Genomic DNA, 22998 nt, shown 5'->3' with positions numbered 1-22998 from the left:
ACTCTTCTAACGCACTGACCTTAAGCTTCTAGTCTCCAGGACTGTGAGACAATAAATTTCTATTTTTTAAGTCACCCAGTTTGTGGTACTTTCTTAAAACTACTCTAGAAAACTGATATAGTGACCAAGAGCAGGCAGAACATTTAGATGGAAGGACCCTTGAAAGAGCAAAGTCCACTACATTAGATTTATATAAAGGTGGCTTTTCACCCAAGGCCACTCCCTAGTATGTATGGTGAGGAGTAGAAGAAAGTTGTAGTCTTACTGGCTTGAGGAAGAAAATAGCACTAGCAAAGCACCTGGAGGGTTAGAAGGAAAACAATGTGAAGGATGAGGCCCTGGGGCAGGGTGGCCGGTAGGTTAAGCCCCTATATCTGAAAATAAATTTTGCCCAGTGCTTGGCTGTTTACTGAAATACACATTCTGGGGGAAAACTTCAGGGGGCCTGGTGAAAACAGAAGTTGAAAGGTATGAGAGAATAGTTCAGCTGCTGACCACCATAGGAAAGATACTGTTTAGAGTTTAAATCCAGCCAAATTAACTTCTGGCTAGAAAGAAAATCAACATTCAAGAGAAGAAAATGGCAGACTTCAATTCTCTACAACTTATCATGGAAACAGTGTCCAGTTTAGAAAAAAAATTACTAGACTTAAAAAAAAATCAGAAAAATACGCCCAAAGTCAAGAGAGGAAGAATTCAATAGAAACTGATACCCAAAAGAATCAAATGGTAGAAATAGCAATAAGAATTTTAAATCAGCTACTTTAAATGTGTTCAGGACTAAAAAGAATTTGTGATAATTATCAATGATCATATGAGGAATATCAGCAAAAAAAGTGGAAACTGTAAAAAAAAATTAAAGTACCAGAATTAAAATGTACAATCACTAAAATGGAAATTCTTACCAGAATATTTGAGAGAAAAGAAAAATAGGCAGTTAATTTGAAGATATATCAATACAAATAATCTAGTAAGAAGAACAGAAAGAAAAAAATGGACATAAATAGAGACAATGTGACATGTAGGGAAATATTAATCTGCTTAATACTCTTGTCATTGGAATCTCAGAAAGAAAAGATATATAAAATATAAAGATGTACTTGAAAAATAATAGCTGAAAATTTCTCAAGTTTAAGGGAAAATATCAAGTGACAGAATCAAGAATCTCCACAAATGCCAATATAGAATATCACAAACAGAATCTCATCTAGGCATATCATAATCGTACTAGTGAAGACAAAAGACAGACATAATCTTAAAATCAGACTAAGGGAAAAAAGACACATAATATGCAGGAATACAATAAAATAAACTACATCTAGTTTCACATTAGAAAGACTAAAGCTCAGATAAAAATCTTAAAGTGCTGAAAAAAACTGTCATCCAAAATCTTAAATCCAAGGAAAATGTCCTTCAAATATGTGATAAAATATTCAAAAAGAAAAAAAAATTTTTGAGATAAATCATATCTAGCAGAACTATACTAGAGAAAATGATAAAAGAAGTTCCTCTGAATGAAGGGTAATGACAGCAGATGGAAAAACAGATCTACACAAAGAAATGAGGACCATGAAAAAGGGAAATAGAGGGAATTCCCTGGTGGTCCAGTGGTTAGGGCTCCACACTGCCAAAGGCCTGGATTTGATCCCTGGTCAGTGAACTAAAATCCCATAAGCCACACAGTGTGGCCCAAAACAGAACAAAACAAAACAAAATTGTAAATAGAGAAGATTTTATTTTTCCTTTACTCAATTTTTTATTGAAATAAAGTTTACAGAATATAATATTCACAATTTAGGCATTTTAGAGTGTAAACTTTGGTGCGTTTTAGGATATTCACAATATTATTCAACTGTCACCATTGCATATTTGCAGAATATTTTCATCACACCAGAAAGAAACCCTGTACCTATTACGCAGCCATCCCCATTTCATCCTTACACTAGCCTGTAGCAGCCACTAATCTCCTGTCTCTATGTATTTGCCTATTCAGGACATTTCATATAAATGGAATCATATAATATATAGACTTCTATGTCTGTAGTATTTCACTCAATATAACGTTTTCAAGATTCATCCATGTTACAGCATGTATTAGTACTTCATGCTAAAGTACTACTATTTGCTTATCCATTGATCAATTGATGGATATATTTGGGTAGATCCACACTTTGGCTATTGTAAATAATACTGCTATGGCTATTCATGTACAAGCTTTTATATGAACATACGTTTTCAATTCTCTTGGTTGTATACAAAGTTCCACGTGCACTTGAGAGGAATGTGTATTCTGCTTTTGCTGTGTGAAATGTTGCTCTATAGATGAATGTTAGGTCTAGTTGGTTAATAGTACAGTTCAATTTCCTTGCTGACTCTTTGCTTGCTGACTTTCTGTCAATTTGTCCTACCCATTATTGAAAGTGGAGTATTGAAGCCTCCAACCATTATCTTTAAACTATGTCTCCCTTCAATTCTGTTTGTTTTTGCTTCATATATTTGTAGCTCTGTTGTCAGGTGCATTTATGTTTACTTGATGAATTGACCCTTTACCATTATATAATGTGCTTCTTTGTCTTTCAATTTTTCCATAAGGCTATTTTGTATAATATTAATATACATACTCCAGCTTTCTTTTGTATACTGTTTTATGAATATCACTATCCATCCTTATTTTCAACATAATCTGAAGTGAGTCTCTTGCAGACAGCATATAGTTGTACCATGCTTTTTTTTTTCACCTTTTAGTTTTCATCTATATTCATAGATTTAAAATATGAGAAAGTAACAATACAACATTTTTTTGGTAACATCTTTATTGGAGTATAATTGCTTTACAATGGTGTGTTAGTTTCTACTGTATAACAAAGTGAATCAGTTATACATATACATATGTTCCCGTATCTCTTCCCTCTTGCACCTCCCTCCCTCCCACCATCCCTATCCCGCCCCCCCAGGTGGTCACAAAGCACCTAGCTGATCTCCCTGTGCTATGCGGCTGCTTCCCACTAGCTATCTATTTTACGTTTGGTAGTGTATATATGTCCATGCCACTCTCTCACTTTGTCACAACTTACCCTTCCCCCTCCCCATATCCTCAAGTCCATTCTCTAGTAGGTCTGTGTCTTTATTCCCGTCTTACCCCTAGGTTCTTCATGAGCATTTTTTGTTTGTTTTCTCTTAGATTCCAAATATGTGTGTTAGCAAATGGTATTTGTTTTTCTCTTTGACTTACTTCACTCTGTATGACAGACTCTAGGTCCATCCACCTCACTACAAGTAACTCAATTTCATTTCTTTTTATGGTTAATATTCCATTGTATATATGTGCCACATCTTCTTTATCCATTCATCCAATGACGGACACTTAGGTTGCTTCCATCTCCTGGCTATTGTAAATAGAGCTGCAATGAACATTTTGGTACATGACTCTTTTTGAATTATGGTTTTCTCAGGGTATATGCCCAGTAGTGGGAATGCTGGGTCGTATGGTAGTTCTATTTGTAGTTTTTAAAGGAACCTCCACACTGTTCTCCATAGTGGCTGTATCAATTTACATTCTCACCAGCAGTGCAAGAGTGTTCCCTTTTCTCACACCCTCTCCAGCATTTATTGTTTCTAGATTTTTTTGATGATGGCCATTCTGACCAGTGCATGCTTTTTTAAAAATTCATTTTACTTATCTTTGCTTTTTAATTGGAGAGTATAATTCATTTACATTTCACATAATTACTAATAAAAAGGGATCTTCTTCTGTCATTTTGCTATTTTTTTCCTATATACCATATTAGTTATGCTCCTCAATTTTTTTCATTATTGTCTTCTTTAATGTTAAATAGTATTTTCTAGTGTATCATTTTATTCCCTTTCTATTTCTTTTACTATACAGTACTGAGTTATTACTTTAGTAGATATCCTGATTATAATATCTTAATTTACAACAATCTTAATTTGTAACAACTTAATTTATTATAATCTCAATTCCTAATTTAATACCTATTCACTTTCAATAGTATACACACACTTTCCTCCTATATGGTCTGCTCCCCTCCTTATGTTATTATTGTCAAAAATTATATCTTTATACATTGTGCAATTATCAACATAGATTTTTAATTATTGTATTATTCAGTTGTCTTTTAAATAAGTTTGTGAAAAAGAGGAAACATAAAAAAAATACATTAAGCAACTTTTACATTACATAGTTACCATTACTGGTGGTCTTTATTTTTGTGTATTCAAGTGACTATATGTTAGTGATGAACTCTCCTGTTGTTTGTTTATCCTAGGATATCTTAACACCTCTTTTATCTTTGAAAGATAGTTTTACCAGATAAAATTTTTGGCTGTCACTTTTTTTTTTTTCTTTAAGCACTTGGAACACATCATACCACTGCCTTCTAGCCTCCATGGTTTCTGATGAGAAATCAACTGATAATCTTATTGAGAACTCTTTGTTTATGATCAGTTGCTTCTTTCTTGCTGCTTTCAACATTCTCTCTTTGCCTTTCAACAGGCTGATTATAATGTGTATCTATTTTACTTTATTTGGAGTTCACTGAATAGCTTGGATGTAAAGTTTGGACTTTTCATCAAGGCTAGGATGATTTTTTTTCAAATGTCCATTTTTTTCAAATGTCCTTTCTTCTTCTTTTCTCTCTCTCCTCTCCTTCTAGTCCTCCCATTATGCATAAATTAGTATGCTAGGTAATATCCCATAAGTCTCTGAGGCTTTGGTCATTTTTCTTCATTATTTTTTTCTATTCCTCAGACTGGATAATCTCAATGAACCTATCTTCAAGTACGCTGATTCTTTTTTTATGCTACTAAAATGTGCTGTTGAGTCTCTCCAGTGAATTTTTCATTTCAGTTTTATTTTTCAATACCAGAATCTCCATTTGGTTCTTTTTTTTACATTTCTGTCTCTTTACTGATGTACTCTATTTGATACATCATTCTCATGGTTCCCCTTAATTCTTTACATATTGGTTCCCCTTAGCTTTTTGAACCTATTTAAAATAGCTAATTTAAAGTCTTTGTCTTGTATGGTCAATGTCTGTACTTCCTCAGAGACAGTTCTCAGTGATTGCTTTTCTTTTCTTGTGCATGGGTCAGACTTTCTCTTTGCATACCCTGTAATTGTTGAAAACTGGACATTTTTAATATGCTATAGCAACAATGAAAATCAGATTCTCCCCCTTCTTGCCATTGCTGTTTGTTGTATTTGTTCTTGGTCACTTGTTTAGTGACTGTTCTGAACTACTTTTGTAAAGTCTGTATTCTTCATGTGTGGCCACTGAAGTCTCTGCTCCATTAGCATAGTGGCCATACAGTGATTAGACACAGTTCTCCTCAAATGTGTGTAACCTGATAAAACCTCCCAGGCTTACAGATGGGCTCTTTGAAAGTGTTAGGACATGCCTTTGACACTCAACCACATAGTTTACATCTCTGCTTTAACCTTCACTTTCTGCTTATAAAGGATCCAAAAGACCAGAGCTAAAGGCTTAGGACCTTCTCAGGTTTTTCTGGAATGTATGCACAATCCCAGTCTATGTTTACCTAGAGTGCCTAGAAGTGATGACACATCAGTAACAATAAGAACACACTGTGCCCAATTTTTGTTTCTAAATATTATTATCCTCACTATAAACCAAAACCTCTTAGAGAAATGATGATTCCAGGGCTAATGCAGGGAAAGTACAAACAAACCCCAGAGTACCTCACTGCACCAGAAACTAAGAAAATACTCAAAGAAACATGAAGACATATCAAAAGATCACAGGAGCAGATAGAGGTATTCTCCAGGTCAAATCTGGGACAATTTTAATGATCAGAGAAGGAATGATACATGGGTAAGATGGAGCCTGAGCTACGCACCTGCAATTATGAATGAAGTTTGACTAGAAACAGGGAGGTGGAGAGCATTTTGGAGGAAAGGAAGACAAAACAAGAAGATAAAGCTAATCAAATCATGACATTAATAAATAATTCTATGGTTTTTAATTTTTTTAAACCTAGGACAATTTTAGTATCAAAATAAATAATGATAATGTATTGTAATCCATTAATAAAACCAAAAAAATTGGGTCTACCATCATAATTATTATTTCTTTTACCAGAAAAACCAAGTTTTTCCTTATGGAAAAATGCAATTAAAAAATATAGGAAGACTGATGGAGTTACGAAATTATCATTATATGCTAAAATTGGCAGGTAAAAGTTTGAAGATAGCTGTATATTCATATATTTTTAAAATATTCCACCAAAGTTATTTATTAATTACAAAGGGGAAGTTTTTTAAGTAGAGAAACTTAGAAAACACCATTTTATCCAAGTCATCAAAGCTAACACAGCCAATTTGGGAGCATACTGACATTATGTGCCTCCTAATAAGATTCACTGAGGAGAATACACTATCACTTCAGTAGTTTTCTTGCCAAAAATGCATATCCTGAATCTAATCATGAGGAAACATCAGACAAATCAAAATTGAGGAACATTCTACAAAGCAGATGCCTTAAAGTCTTCAAAAATATCAAGGTCAAAAAGCACAAATAAAGGCTGAAGAACGATTCCAAATTAGACACTAAAGAGATGTGACAACTAAATGTAATGCAGGACCCTGGATTTAATCCTGGACTAGAAGCAATCAATTGCTATTCAGGACATTATTAGGACAGTTGATAAAAAGGATAAGATGACAGTATTGTATTAATATCAAATTTCCTGGTTTTTATAACTCTAATCTGTTTATGCAAGACAATGCCATTTTTCTTAGCATATGCACGCTGACATATTTAAATATAAAAGAACATGATGTTTTGATCTTGTTCAAATATTTTTTTCCAGGAACAAACATATACAGTGAGAGAGCAAGAAAATGGATAAAATACAAATGTTTGGTGGAAATGAGTAAAAGGTATCTGAGACTACCTGACAATATTTTAAAAACTTTTCTGTACATTTGAAATTACATCAAAATATACTTCTGTATGAGCCAATATGAAGTAATAGAAGATGAATTTACCCTCTTACCTGAAACAACTAAAAAATGCACAAAATATATAAAACAATGGCTTTCAAGCTATAGGATATCAGGCAGTAGAAGGTAATGATCATGAGAAAAGGGAAAAAAAAATGAGGGGAGAACTACAATTGTTTTACCTTATTGCCTGGAGAGAGCTTCCAAGATGCAGGGCAAGGGAGGGGAAACCAAGACCAAACCCAGGAATTTCCCTGAGTTGAGGAGATTCAGATGGGATACTGGGAAGGCCAATGTGACCAGAGTTCAAAAGGCAATGTACTGAATAGAAGAACTCTTCACTGAAACAGAACTACAAGGGGTCTGCCTCAAGTCTTTAGCTGAGTACTAATCAAAGTATGCATGTAAAGAAATTACCCAAGGCTGGGGAAAGACACACCCAAAAGGAATAGAGGGGAAAATTCTGAGAGCTCACACATGGCCACAAGTAATTCACATTCCCACCACTATAGTAGAAAAACCTTTTCTTTTTTTTTTTTTTTTTTGTACGTGGGCCTCTCACTGTCGTGGCCTCTCCCGTTGCAGAGCACAGGCTCCGGACGCGCAGGCTCAGCGGCCATGGCTCACGGGCCCAGCCGCTCCGTGGCATGTGGGATCTTCCTGGACCAGGGCACGAACCCATGTCCCCTGCATTGGCAGGTGGACTCCCAACCACTGTGCCACCAGGGAAGCCCAGAAAAACCTTTTAATTCACATGGGTATTGCTGTAGTAATGGAAGAAAAGTCATCCCTAGATAACAGCTTCTTTGGTGCCACCTAACAGAGCTTAAAAATATAACTCAAAAAGATCAAATGGTTTTCAAGTAACTTAACTATGTCCCAGAATACAGCTCAAGAATATTTACAGAAATATGAAAATATACAGAATTCCATAAAGGTAAAATGCAAAATTGTTGTCATCTAACCAATAATTCTGAGACATGTAAAGAAGATAAAAAATGAAGCCCATACTAACAAGAAAAATCAGTCAATGAAAATAGATGCATAAATGACATGAATGATGGAATTAGTAGACAAGGATATTAACAGTTATTATGACTATTTTCTAGTTGTTCAAGTAGGTAGAAGAGATCATGAATGTTAAACAAAAACGAGGAAGATATTAAAAGACCCAAACTGTACCTCTGGAGATAAAACTACAATGTGAGAGATGAAAAGTACACTGGATAAGATTAAAAGCAGATTAGACTCTATGAAAGAAAAGATTAGTGAACTTGAAGACATAGCAACAGAGAAAAAGACAGAAAAAAAAAAAGAAAAAAACAAGCATCAGTGACCTTCAAACTTCTGATTTCCCTGTAATTACAGTCCCTGAAGAAGTGACACAGCATACAGAAAAAAATATTTGAAGAAATAACCAAATATTTTTCAATTTTTAAAAAAATTTTGAGGAAAAAATGATCATTACAAATAACATAAATTCATACTTATTATACCTCTGATATTTTTGTTTGCCTAGGGAAAAGCATAGCCAAATAAAAACAATTAGAATTATAATAATTCAGTGGAAGCTGATATTAAATAACAAAACTGGAAGTTTCTAATACCAGCAGCAACCTATTAGGAAAAAAAGAGTTAATTTGTTGCATCACACTTGCAGTATAAAATACCTAAAGAAAAAGTTAATAAGAAACTAACAAAACTCTATTAAGAAAACAAAATACATTGTTTTTAAAAGAAACCTTTAAAAAGACTTGGGAATTATATTCAATATCTTGTAATAACCTATAATGAAATATAATCTTCAAAAAGTTAAAATAAAAAATTAACTGAATCACTATTCCGTACATCTGAAACTAATGCAGTATTGTAAATCAACTACGCTTCAGTAAGAGAGACAGAGAGAGGAATAAAGAGGGAAGGAAAGAAGAAAGAAAAATCATGAGGAATCATGAGGAAACATCAGACAAATCAAAAAAATAAAGAAAGAAGGAAGTAAGGAAGGGAGGAAAGAAAGGGAGGGAGGGAGGGAAGGAAGGAAGGAAGAAAGAAGGAAGGGAAGAAGGAAGGAAGGGAAGAAGGAAGGAAGGAAGGAAGGAAGGAAGGAAGGAAGAAAGGAAGAAAGAAGGGAGGGAGGGAGGGAGGGAGAAAGGGAGGGAGGCTCCAAATTTGAGTGTCTACACACAACTTCAGGGAAACTGTTCCCATTAATCCATATCTTTTTAATAGTTTATTTCATTTTTGATAATCACTGTAAACTAGCAGGTCCAAAAAGTCTAATAAACCCCAAGCTTGATGGCATACAAAAAGCTACATAAAGGCACACTGTACTAAAATTATTTAAAATCAGTAATAAACAGAAAATGTGTTTTAAAAATTTAGAAGAAAAAAGAAACATACACAAGAATGAATACAGACTTGTCAGAAACAAGACAAGAAAGAAGAGTAGTGTAACATCTTTAAAATACTGAAAGAAAAATCTTTCAACAGGGAATTCTATACCCAGTGAAAATTTCTGTCAAACTGAAGGTAAAATGAAGACTTTTTAAGACATACAAAAGCTGAAAGAATTCATTGCAAGCAGACCTGAACTACAGGAACTGTTAATGATAGCCCTCCAGTCAGAGAGAAAACAATATTCAGTCCCTTCAGTCAGAAGTAAAATAATATTACTTGAAGGTAGAATATGGTTATTTTAAAATACATACTATAAACCCTAAAGCAACTATTATAAAAGAAAAAAATTATAGTTGTTTATAAACCAAAAAGGAGGTAAAATAGAATTATAAATATTACTGAATTAATCTAAAAGAAAGGAGAAAAAGATAAAAGGAACAAAGAGCAGATGGAACAAACTAACAAGTGGCAATACAGTAGATTTAAACCCAATCATATCAATTTCCATTAAATATAAATGGTCTAAATACTATAATTGCCAAATTAGATAAAAAGCAAGATGAATTATATGTTATCTATAAGAATTCCACTATAAATCTAAGGATGCAACTAGGTTAAATGTAAAAGGATGGTAAATTTATACCATGATAACACAAATCAAAATTATATCAAATAAAAAATTAGTAGACATGCAAATAAGCAGGAAAATGTGACTCCAATCTAGAGACAAAGCTGTCAATAAAAACAGATGCTGGAATTTTTATAGAGACCTTAAAATAGCTGTTAACATTATGCTCAATTACATTAAGAAAAAGGTGGACCTAATGTGTGAACCAATGGAGAAATCTTAGCAAAGAAATAAAAACTAAAATAACAACCAAAAGAAAATTAGATACTATACCGGAACAGTATATTATCTGAAATTTAAAAATTTTACTGGGTGGGTTGCTTCTGCTACATAATGTAAAAAATTTAAATTGAACTCACAAAAAATAAAATATAATAAACTCTAAAATGTTACAAGTCACTCATACGAGAGAAGGGACCCAGTGTTGCTTGCATTCTTGTTGGAGCAGTAGCTGGAAGAGAAATCTGCTGTAGACAACATAAGATGAAAACAGCTGGAAACTTCCATTATTAAAGCTCAAGTGAGGGTTGGCATGACAATTAATCTCTAGAAGCCTCAGAGTCAAGGGGATTCTGCACCCATCCTCAATTCCTTTCTATGAGCCTTTCCTGAGTACTTTTGAGAAAGACTCAGGTCAGAGCAGAAGAGAAAATGTCACCCCCTGAGGTGCAGATGAGAAGGTCCTGTTGAAGTCTCAAATGAAGCTGAAGAACTGAGGGAAACTTCATGATAGTTCAAAACCTTTCACTAAATTCCAGGCAGTGACTGTCTACAACAGGGATGCAGAAGGAAAACTGAGGGAGGACACCTGAGGTACAGGCTCAGGGGGCCAGCTGAAGTCTGGAAGAATTGCGAAGAATGGAAAGAAATCCAATTAGCATTTTAGGCCTTTCTCTGAGTATAGGATGTGGCCTTTGGTTGCTAGGGCAAGGGCACAATCATCAAGTGAGAATGCCCTGAGCAACAGCAGCATGGGTCCTGCAGAAGTCTGAAGATAGAACATGAAAACTATGAGCAAATATACATGCACTCCAAGACTTACACTGAGTACAAGGCAGTAGCCTCTGCACACAAAGAGGGGGCAATAGACCTAGAAATGAGCCATGAACACAACCCACTGAAGCAAACGAACATGGCCTACTGAAGTCTATTGGCACACGATAGGATAGTCTCAAACCCTCAGATCCAAAGTTTTGCTAAAGAAAAGGTTCAGTGCATGCCCTCATATAATCTAAAGCCTTGATGAACTGAATGTAACAAAAGCAAAAAAAAAAAAAAAAAAAAAAAAAAAGGCCTACACCAAGACCAACTCAAAAACAGCATGAGTGCAACCCCTAAAAGTTCCTTGGCAGAAAAAGCAGTACTCATTTTTCAGTATCAATACTACTTACCTCAGGCTTTACTGTTATTTTAGACATGTAATCCAAACACACAAAGTAAAAATTTGTGGCCCACCATGAAGAGAAGAAATGGTCAATATAAACAGACACAGAGAAGACTCAGGTGAAAAAATATATGTACATATTTCTAATGCAGAAAGTAAAAAAAAAAAATTAACTGAGGGAGAATTTCATCAAAGAAATGAGAACTATAAAAAAAAAAGAACCGGGGAGTTAAACTAAATCTCTCTCCCCTACTAAAAATGAAACCTCATTGTAGTAGTTCCCTTAAATAAAGTCTAATTACCACTGTCTTTTAACAAAAAAATAACCATATGGATGAAGTATGTGAAAAACTTTTTTCAATGGGACCATCATGTTAAACTGAGTGAACTGTATTTAAGATGAAATAAAACTAAAACATCAGTAAGTGCTAACACGGGTTAATATATTATACAAATTGAAATAAAAATAAAAAAAATTTAAATGCTATAAAGTATTTAAAATAAGGGAAGGAATGAATAGTAAATAACCTAACATATATGTTATTGGAGTCCTAGATGGGAAAGAGAAAGAGAAAAGACACAGAATAATCTAACATATAATGGCCAAGAATTTTCCAAAATTGAACAGACATCAAACTCAGCAAAACCCACCCTAGATAGATATCAAGAAAATTACACTTAGGCACATTACAGTCAACTTCTAAAAACCAAAGATAAAAAGATCTTAAAAGCAGACAAAGAAAAAATTACATAAAATGGTATAACAATACTAATATTTGCTAACTTCTCATTAAAAACAATAGGGACAGGAGACAACAGAACAACATCTTTAAAGTGTTGAAAGAAAAACTCTTTCAATCTATAATTCTACCTCCAGAGAAAATATCTTTCAAAAATAAAAAAAATAGATATTTTCAGACATTCAAAGGCTGAAAAAATTGTTTTCTAACAGAACTTTACTTTTTAAAAATGCCAAAAATTTTACTCGGAGGAAAATGATACCATAAAGAAACCTAACATTGAACAAAAAGTGAAGGACAACAAAAAGAGTAAGTAGTAAATACCAAAAATTATACATACAAAAACACACATACAGGCAAAGAGTAGGAGGATGGTAAATAGAAGTATATTGTTGTAAGATTTTCAAATTGATCATACAATAATAGAAAATAATAGAATATACTTTAAAGTAGAATATGGTAAGTCAAAATGCATAGAGCAACAACTTACAAAAACACAAAAATAACTAAAATGTCAACAGAGAAGAAAAAGTAGAATACTGAAAAACACATGAATCACCAAAAAAAAAAAAAAAAGGAAAGAAAGATCAGAGGAACAATATATGAGATACATATAAAACAAACACCATAATGGCATACTTAAATCCAATTTAGAAATAAAAATATTAATTGTAAGTGGACTCAACATGCCAATTAAAAAGCAGAAATTTTCATACACGATAAGTAACACTTTCAATATGAAGAAACACATGGTATAAAGTAAAAGAATAAAAAGAAAATCAAGTAGTACAAGTATACAGCATAAGAAAGCTATGCAAGTTTTTAGTATCACATGAATTAAACCCAAACACTGAGTATTACAAACAATTAAGAGAGAAATTTGAGAATGAGAAAATGGACAATTCACCAAGAAGACAAAACAATCTTAAAAATATAGGTAACTAATAACAAAGCTCCCAAATACATGAAGCAAAACTAAAAAAAAAATGAAAGAAACAAATCCACAATCAAAGTTGGAAATTTTAACACCCTTCTCTAGGCAACAGAACAAGGAGACAGCAATCATAAGGATATTTGAATAACACTGTCACAACTTGGATAAAATAACATTTAGATAACCCTACACCCACCCAATGCAGCAGAATATATTTTTTTAACATCTTTACTGGAGTGTAATTGTTATACAATGTTGTGTTAGTTTCTGCTGTATAACAAAGTGAATCAGTTATATGTATACATATATCCCTATAACCCCTCCTTTTGCATTTCCCTACCACCCTCCCTATTCCAACCCTTTAGGTGGTCACAAAGCACCCAGCTGACCTCCATGTTCTATGCAGCTGCTTCCCACTAGCTATCGATTTTACATTTGGTAGTGTATGTATGTCAATGCTACTCTCTCACGTCATTCCAGCTTACCCTTCCCCCTCCCCGTATCCTCAAATCCATTCTCTATGCCTGCGTCTTTATTACTGTCCTAGTCCAAGGTTAATCAAAACCATTTTTTTTTCAGATTCCGTATATACGTGTTAGCACATGGTATTTATTTTTCTTTCTGACTTACTTCACTCTGTAGGACAGATTCTAGATCCACCCACCTCACTATAAATAACTCAATTTCATTTCTTTTTATGGCTGAGTAATATTCCACTGTATATATGTGCCACATCTTCTTTATCCATTCATCTGTCGACGGACACTTAGGTTGCTTTCATGTCCTGGCTATTGTAAATAGTGCTGCAATGAACATTGTGGTACATGACTCTTTTTTAATTCTGGTTTTCTCAGGGTATATGCCCAGTAGTGGGATTGCTGGGTCATATGGTAGTTCTATTTTTGTTTTTTAAGGAACCTCCATACTGTTCTCCATAGTGGCTGTATCAATTTACATTCCCACCAACAGTGCAAGAGGGGTCCATTTTATCCACACCGTTTCTAACCTTTATTGTTTGTAGATTTTTGATGATGGCCTTCTGATAGGTGTGAGTTGATACCTCATTGTAGTTCTGATTTGCATTTCTCTAATGATTCGTGATGTTGAGCATCCTTTCATGTGTTTGTTGGCAGTCTGTATATCTTCTTTTGAGAAATGTCTGTTTAGGTCTTCTGAACATTTTTGGATTCAGTTGTTTGTTTTCTGGATATTGAGCTGCATGAGCTGCTTGCATAGTTTGAAGATTAATCCTTTGTCAGTTGCTTCATTTGCAAATATTTTCTCCCATTCTGAGGGTTGTCTTTTCATCTTGTTTATGGTTCTTTTGCTGTGCAAAAGCTTTTCAGTTTCATTAGGTCCCATTTGTTTTTGTTTTTATTTCCATTTCTCTAGGAATTGGGTCAAAAAGGATCTTGCTTTCATTTATGTCACAGAGTGTTCTGCCTATGTTTTCCTCTAAGAGTTTTATAGTGTTTGGCCTTACATTTAGGTGTTTAATACATTTTGAGTTTACTTTTGTGTATGGTGTTAGGAAGTGTTCTAATTTCATTCTTTTACATGTAGCTGTCCAGTTGTCCCAGCATCACCTATTGAAGAGGCTGTCATTTCTCCATTGTATATTCTTGCCTCCTTTCAAAGATAAGGTCACCATATGTGTGTGGGTTTATCTCTGGGCTTTCTATCCTGTTCCATTGATCTACATTTCTATTTTTGTGCCAGTACCATACTGTCTTGATTACTGTAGATTGGTAGTATAGTCTGAAGTCAGGGAGGCTGATTCCTCCAGCTCCGTTTTTCTTTCTCAGGATTGCTTTGGCTATTGGGGTCTTTTGTGTTTCCACAAAAATTGTGAAATTTCTTGTTCTACTTCTCTGAAAAAAGCCATTGGTAGTTTGTTAGGGATTGCATTGAATCTATAGATTGCTTTGGGTAGTATAGTCATTTTCACAATGTTGATTCTTCCAATCTAAGAACGTGGTATATGTCTCCATCTGTTTGTATCATCTTTAATTTCTTTCAGCAGTGTCTTATAGTTTTCAGCAGACACGTCTTTTGTCTCCTTAGGTAGGTTTATTCCTAGGTATTTTATTCTTTTGGTTGCAATGGTAAATGGGAATATTTCCTTAATATCTCTTTCAGATTTTTCATCATTAGTATATAGGAATGCAAGCGATTTCTGTGCATTAACTTTGTATCCTGCTACTCTACCAAATTCATTGATTAGTTCTAGTAATTTCCTGGCAGCCTCTTTAGGATTCTCTATGTATAGTATCATGTCACCTGCAAACAGTGACAGTTTTATTTCTTCTTTTCAGATTTGGATTCCTTTTATTTCTTTTTCTTCTCTGATTGCTGTAGTTAAAACTTCCAAAACTATGTTGAATAATAGTGGTGAGAGTGGGCAACCTTGTCTTGTTCCTAGGCTTAGAGGAATTGTTTTCAGTTTTTCACATTGAGAACAATGTTGGCTGTGGGTTTGTCATATATGGCCTTTATTATGTTGAGGTAGGTTCCCTCTATGCCTACTTTCTGGACAGTTTTTATCATAAATCGGTGTTAAATTTTGTCAAAAGCTTTTTCTGCATCTATTGACATTATCATTGTTTTCTGGATATTGAGCTGCATGAGCTGCTTGCATAGTTTGAAGATTAATCCTTTGTCAGTTGCTTTTTATCCTTCAGTTTGTTAGTATGGTGTATCACATTGATGACTTGCATATATTGAAGAATACTTGCATTCCTGTGACAAACCTCACTTGATCATGGTGTATGATCCTTTTAATGTGCTGTTGGATTCTGTTTGCTAGTATTTTGTTCAGGATTTTTGCATCTATGTTCATCAGTGATATTGACCTGTAGTTTTCTCTTTTTTTGACATCTTTGTGTGGTTTTGGTTTCAGGGTGATGGTGGCCTCATAGAATGAGCTTGGAGTGTTCCTCCCTCTGCTATATTTTGGAAGAGTTTGAGAAGGATGGGTGTTAGCTCTTCTCTAAATATTTGACAGAAGTCGCCTGTGAAGCCATGTGGTCCTGGGCTTTTGTTGGAGGATTTTTAATCACAGCTTCAATTTCAGTGCTTGTGATTGGGCTGTTTATATTCTCTATTTCTTCTGGATTCAGCCTTAGAAGGTTGTGGTTTTCTAAGAATTTGTCCACCTTCCAAGTTGTGCATTTTATTGGCATATAGCTGCTTGTAATAATCTCTCAAGATCTTTTGTATTTCTGCAGTGTCAGTTGTTACCTCTTTTTTCATTTCTAATTCTGTGGATTTGAGACTTCCCCCTTTTTTTCTTGATGAGTCTGGCTAATGGTTTATCAATTTTGTTTATCTTCTCAAGAAACAGCTTTTAGTTTTATTGATCTTTGCTATTGCTTTCTTCATTACTTTTTCATTTATTTCTGATCTGATCTTTATGATTTCTTTCCTTTGCTAACATTAGGGGTTGTTTGTTCTTCTTTCTTTAATAGTTGGGTTTTTTATTTGAGATGTTCCTTGTTTCTTGAGGTATGATTGTACTACTATAAACTTCCCTCTTAGAACTGCCTTTGCTGCATCCAATAGGTTTTGGATCCTCGTGTTTTCATTGTCCTTTGTCTCTAGGTATTTTTTGATTTCCTCTGATTTCTTCAGTGACATCTTGGTTACTTAGTAGTGTGTTTTTTAGCCTCCATGTGTTTGTATTTTTTACAGTTTTTTTTCTGTAATTGATATGTAGTCTTATCGTGTTGTGGTCGGAAAAGATACTTGATACAATTTCAATTTTCATAAATTCACCAAGGCTTGACTTGTGACCCATGATATGGTTTATCCTGGAAAATGTTCTAAGAGCACTTGAGAAGGAAGTGTATTCTGGTTTTGTGGGGTGGAATGTCCTATAAATATCAATTAATTCCATCTTTTTAAATGTGTCATTTAAAGCTTGGGTTGCCTTATTTATTTACATTTTGGATGATCTGTCCACTGGTGAAAGTGGGGTGTTAACGTCCTCTACTTTTATTGTGTCACTGTCAATTTCCCCTTTCATGGGATGTTACAATTTTCCTTATGTATTGAGGTGCTCCTATGTTGGGTGCATAAATATTTACAATTGTTATATCTTCTTCTTGGATTGATCCCTTGATCATAATGTAGTGTCCTTCTTTGTCTCTTGTAATAGTCTTTATTTTAAAGTCTATTTATCTGATATGAGTATTGCTACTAGAGCTTTCTTTTGATTTCCAATTGCATGGAATATCTTTTTCCATCCCCTCACTTTCAGTCTATATGTGTCCCTAGGTCTGAAGTGGGTCTCCTGTAGACAGCATATATATGAGTCTTGTTTTTGTATCCATTCAGCCAGTCTATGTCTTCTGGTTGGAGCATTTAATCCATTTACATTTAAGGTAATTATCGATATGTATGCTCCTATTGCCATTTTCTTAATTGTTTTGGGTTTGTTATTGAGGGTCTTTTCCTTCTCTTGTGTTTCCTGCTTAGAGAAGTTCCTTTGACATTTGTTGTAAAGCTGTTTGGTGGTGGTGAATTCTCTTAACTTTTGCTTGTCTGTAAAGTTTTTAATTTCTCTGTCAAATCTGAATGAGATCTTTGCTGGGTAGAGTCATCTTGGTTGTAGGTTTTTCCATTTCATCACTTTAAATATGTTCTGCCACTCTCTTCTGGCTCTCACAGTCTCTGCTGAAAGATCAGCTGTTAACTTTACGGCGATTCCCTTGTATGTTATTTGTTGCTTTACCCTTGCTGCTTTTAACATTTTTCTTTGTATTTAATTTTTGATAGTATGATTAACATGTGTCTCGTCATGTTTCTGTTTGCATTTATCCTGAATCGTACTCTCTGTGCTTCCTGGACTTTATTGACTATTTCATTTCCCATGTTAGGGACGTTTTTGACTATAATCTCTTCAAATGTTTTTTCAGTCCCTTTATTTTTCTCTTCTTCTTCTAGGACCCCTATAATTCAAATGTTGTTGTGTTTAATGTTGTCCCAGAGGTCTCTGAGACTGTCCACAATTCTTTTCATTCTTTTTTCTTTATTTTGCTCTGTGGTAATTATTTCCACCATTTTATCTTCCAGCTCACTTATCCGTTCTTCTGCCTCAGTTATTCTGCTATTGATTCCTTCTAGAGAATTTAAAATTTCTTTTATTGTGTTTTTCATCATTGTTTTTATGCTCTTTAGTTTTTCTAGGTCCTTGTTAAACGTTTCTTGTATTTTCTCCATTCTATTTCCAAGATTTTGGATCATCTTTACTATCATTACTCTGATTTTTTTTTCTGCTATACTGCCTCTTTCCTCTTCATTTCTTTGGTCTTAGGGGTTTTTACCTTGCTGCTTCCTCTGCTGTGTGTTTCTGTCTTCTCATTTTGCTTAACTTACTGTGTTTGGGTTCTCCTTTTTGCAGGCTGCTGGTTCATTGTTCCTTTTGTTTTTGGTGTCTGCCCCCAGTGGGTAAGGTTGGTTCAGTGGCTTGCATAGGCTTCCTGGTGGAGAGGACTGTTTCCTGTGTTCTGATGGTTGAGGCTGTATCTTGTCTTTCTGGTGAGCAGGGCTGCATCCAGTGGTGTGTTTTGGAATGTCTGTGAGTTTAGTGTGATTTTAGGCAGCCTCTCTTCTAATGGGTGGGGTTTTGTTCCTGTCTTCCTAGTTGTTTGGCGTGGGGCATCCAGCACTCAAGCTTGCTAGCCGTTGGGTGGAGCTGGCTCTTAGTTTTGAGATGGAGATCTCTGGGATAGCTCTCACTGATATTTACTGGGGTCGGGAGGTCTCTGGTGGACCAGTGTTCTGAACTCAGTTCTCCTACCTCAGAGGCTCAGGCCTGACACCCAGCTGGAGCACCAAGACCTTGTCAGTCACATGGCTCAGAAGAAAAGTTTGAAAAAAAAATTTTATTTTAATAATTAGTAAAAAAAAATTATTAAAATAAAATAATAATAAAAAAGAAGAGAGCAACTAAACTGATAAACAAATCCACCAATGCTAACAAGCCGTAAAAACTATACTCTTATAAACATAAAAATCAGAAACAAATCAGTCGCAGACAGTGAACCCCAAGTCTACAGTTGTTCCCAAAGTCCAGCACCTCAATTTAGGGATGATTTGTTGTCTATTCAGGTATTCCACAGATGCAGGGTACATCAAGTTGATTGTGAGAATTTAATCTGCTGCTCCTGAGACTGCAGGGAGAAATTTCCCCTTCTCTTCTTTGTTTGCACAGCTCCTGGGGTTCAGCTTTTGTTTTGGCCCCACCTCTGCATGTAGGTCGCCCTCAGGCATCTTTTCCTGCCCAGACAGGACGGATTTAAAGCAGAGGCTGATTAGGGGGCTCTGGCTCACTCAGCCTGGGGGGAGAGAGCGGTTCAGTAGTTATTATTGGAATGCAGGGTGAGCCTGCAGCGGCAGAGGCCAGCACGACATTGCAACAGCCTGAGGCACACAATGTATTCTCCCAGGGAACTTGTCACCGGATCATGGGACCCTGGCAGTGGCGGGCTGCACAGACTCCTGGGGATGTGTGGATAGTGACCTGTGCTTCCACACAGGATTCTTGGTGGCTACAGCAGCAGCGTTACCGTTTCATGCCTGTGACTAGGGTCCAAGTTGATAGCCACAGCTCATGCCCATCTCTGGAGTTCGTTTAGGCATTTCTCTGCCTTCTGTTGGCAGACAGGGAAGGAATCCCCTCTCCTTTCACACTCCAAAACAATGGTCTCTTGCCTCTTAGGCAGGTCCAGATTTTTTCCTGGACTCCCTCCAGGCTAGCTGTGGCGCACTAGCTCCCTTCAGGCTGTGTTCACGCAGCCAACCCCAGTCCTCTCCCTGCGATCTGACCTCCAAAGGCCTGAGTCTCAGCTCCCTGACCACACCCACCCCGGTGGGTGAGCAGACAAGCCTCTCAGTCTGGTGAGTGCTGGTCGGCACTGATCCTCTATGCAGGAATCTCTCTGCTTTGCCCTCTGCACCCCTGTTCCTGCGCTCTCTTCCATGGCTCCAAAGTTTCCCCTCCATCCACCCCCTTCTCCACCAGTGAAGGGTCTTCCTAGTGTGTGGAAACTTTTCATTCTTTACAGCTCCCTCCCAGAAGTGCAGGTTCCGTCCCTATTGTTTTTGTCTCTGTTTTTTCTTTTGCTTTACCCAGGTATGTGGGGAGTTTCTTGCCTTTGGGGAAGTCTGAGGTCTTCTGCCATTGTTTAGTAGGTGTTCTCTAGGAGTTGTTCCCCATGGATGTATATTTGATGTATTTTGGGGGAGGAAGGTGATCTCCACGTCTTACTCCTCCACCATCTTGAAGGTGGCCCAGAATATTTTTTTCTTAACAGGAATTAGAACATTCACCAAGGTAGACCATGTCTGGGCTATAAAACAAGTTTCAAAAAATTTAAAGGGATTGAAATCATATTCCCTGACCAAAATGGAATTGCATTAGAATTCAAAACAAAAAGTAATTGGAAGATATCTAAATATTTTTAATTTAAAAAATACTCTTGTAAGTAATTTACGAGTCAGTAGAGAAATCAAAATAAGTTAGAAAATAGTCATTCACTTAAAAAAATTTTAAAACAGCAAATCAAAAATAAAAAGAAATCTAAATTGATAAAGGTCATCTATAAAAAATGACAACTGATGTCATACCTAATGGTGACGTATTGAATGTTAAAATCAAGAATAAGACAAAACTGTCATTTTTCACCATTTATATTGAACTTCAATGGCCAGTGCAATAAAACATGAAAAAGAAATAAAAGAGGCATACAAAAGTGAGAACAAAGAATTTAAATTGTCTTTTTTTTTTTCATGAGACATGATTGCACATGAAAGAAGTCAATCTTTAAAAGTGAATAGAACTAATAAGTGAATTTAGCAATGTCACAAGACACAAAGTCTTTTTACAAAAATAAATTGTATTTATATATACTAGAAATGAACAACAGGAAAATAAATTTTCAAAAACAACACCATTTACATAGCATCCAAAAATATAAAATACTTGGGAAAAAATATAACAAAAGAGGCATAAGACCTCTACATTGAAAACTAAAAAGTAAAACTGCCGAAAAATTTAAAGACAGTTCAATTAAAATAAAGACTATATTATGTTCATGAATTGAAAGTCTTTATATTTCAAGACATTAATTTTCACAAATTTTGTCTAGGTAGTGAATGAAATTCACAGAAAATATCTGTAAGTGTTCTCATAGAAATTGGTAATTACTTCTTAAGTTTTATATAAACATGCAAAGGACATAGAATTGCCAAAACAATATTGAAAATAGAAAACTAAGTTTGAGGATTTATTCTAGTTGGCTTCAAGAGTTACTACAAAGATGCAGTAATCAAGACTGTGGTAATAATGGCAAAAATATAAATGAATAGTTTAATGAAATAGTCAAGAAATAGTCCTACTTATAAACAGTCGAGTAATATTCAACAAGAGTTCCAAAGAAATTCAATTTTTAAAAGTATTGAATATGCACCAGGAGCAATAAAGCAAACCCCTACTCATACCATGCTCCCAAATTAACCTGAGATGAATATGGACTTAAATGTAATAGCTAAAGCTATAAAGTCTCTAGAATAAAACATATGAGAACATGAGTCATTACATCGACTGTGTAGTAGGAAAAGTTCTTTTTTCATTTTGGATACATAAACTAACCATAAAAGCAAACAATTGGAATACGAATTGGAAAGCAATACCACTTACAATAGTATAAAAATATCCTTGATATTACTCTGATTCCAAAATCAAAGACATCACCAGAAAAGTACAGTCCACTATGCCTCATACACATAGATGAAAAATCTTCAACAAAATAGTAGCAAAGTGAATTTGGCAACATTTATAAAGGATTATGTACCTTGACCCAATAGATTTAGTCCAAGAATGAAAGGCTGGTTTAGCATCCAAACATCAATTAACATAATATACATATATTAGTATATTAATAGAATATAGAATAAAAAGAACAGTAACAAATCATATAATACCATATTAATAGAATAAAAGACAGAAAACCTTATTATCATATGCAGATAGGTCCAGAAAAAGCATTTAAGACAATCCAACACTCATGCATGATAAAAACCCTCAAACTAGGGTTAAGCAAGCTTTCTCAATTTGACTGTATTACTTCTACTGCTGCCATAACAAATTACCACAAACTTAGTAGCTTCAAACAACACAAAGTTATTATTTTATAATAATACAATAACAAAATATCAGCAGGGTTTCTTTTTTTTTTTTTTTGTGGATGCTCTAAGGAACAATCCATTTTCTTGCCTTTTCCAGCTTCTAGGAATGGCTGCATTCCTTGACTCATGGCCCCCCTCTTCCATCTTCAAAGTCAGCATTGTAGTATCTCTCTGACCCTTTTTCCATCATCACATCTCTTTCTCTGACCATGGCCAGAAAAAATTCTCTGCTTTTAAAGACATGTGTGATTAGAATCGGCCCTACTTCATAATCTAGGATAATCTCCCCATCTCTAGGTCTATAACCTTAATCTCTTCTGCAAAATCCCTTTTCACAGGTAAAGTAACATATTCTTGGGTTCTGGGAATTAAGATGTGGACATCTCTGAGGGGCCACAACCAATATTATATTTCATGGTGAAAGGCTGAATGCTTCCCCTTAAAGTCATGAGCGAGACAGGGGTGTCCGCTCTGATACTTATATTCAACATTGTAGTGGAAATTCTAGCCAGAGTAATCACACAACTAAGATGACTAAGAGGTATCCAGAGGGAAAGAAAGAATTAAATCTCTTTATTGTCAGATAATATGAACCTATATGTATAATATTCAAGGATTCCCTGTCCCAACATACAGACAAACATATGCTAACTGCTAGAATTAATAAAAAAGTTTAGTAAGGTTGCAAGATACAACACTGATCAACATAGAAAAATCAATTATTTTTCTATATAATAAGCAATC

At 35.0% G+C, this 22998-nt stretch overlaps 1 long non-coding RNA gene across 1 annotated transcript in view; it reads right to left on the bottom strand.

Annotated features, from left to right (window-relative positions):
* LOC109547193 (uncharacterized) overlaps positions 1 to 22998 on the bottom strand; it is a 473400-nt gene that overhangs the window by 50398 nt on the left and 400004 nt on the right. The window lies entirely within an intron of this gene.

Source organism: Tursiops truncatus, chromosome 1 (genome assembly GCF_011762595.2).
Source record: "Tursiops truncatus isolate mTurTru1 chromosome 1, mTurTru1.mat.Y, whole genome shotgun sequence".
Lineage (NCBI taxonomy): Eukaryota > Metazoa > Chordata > Mammalia > Artiodactyla > Delphinidae > Tursiops > Tursiops truncatus.
The sequence above is the reverse complement of the archived record's forward strand: the minus strand, read 5'-3'. Positions and strand labels throughout refer to the sequence as shown.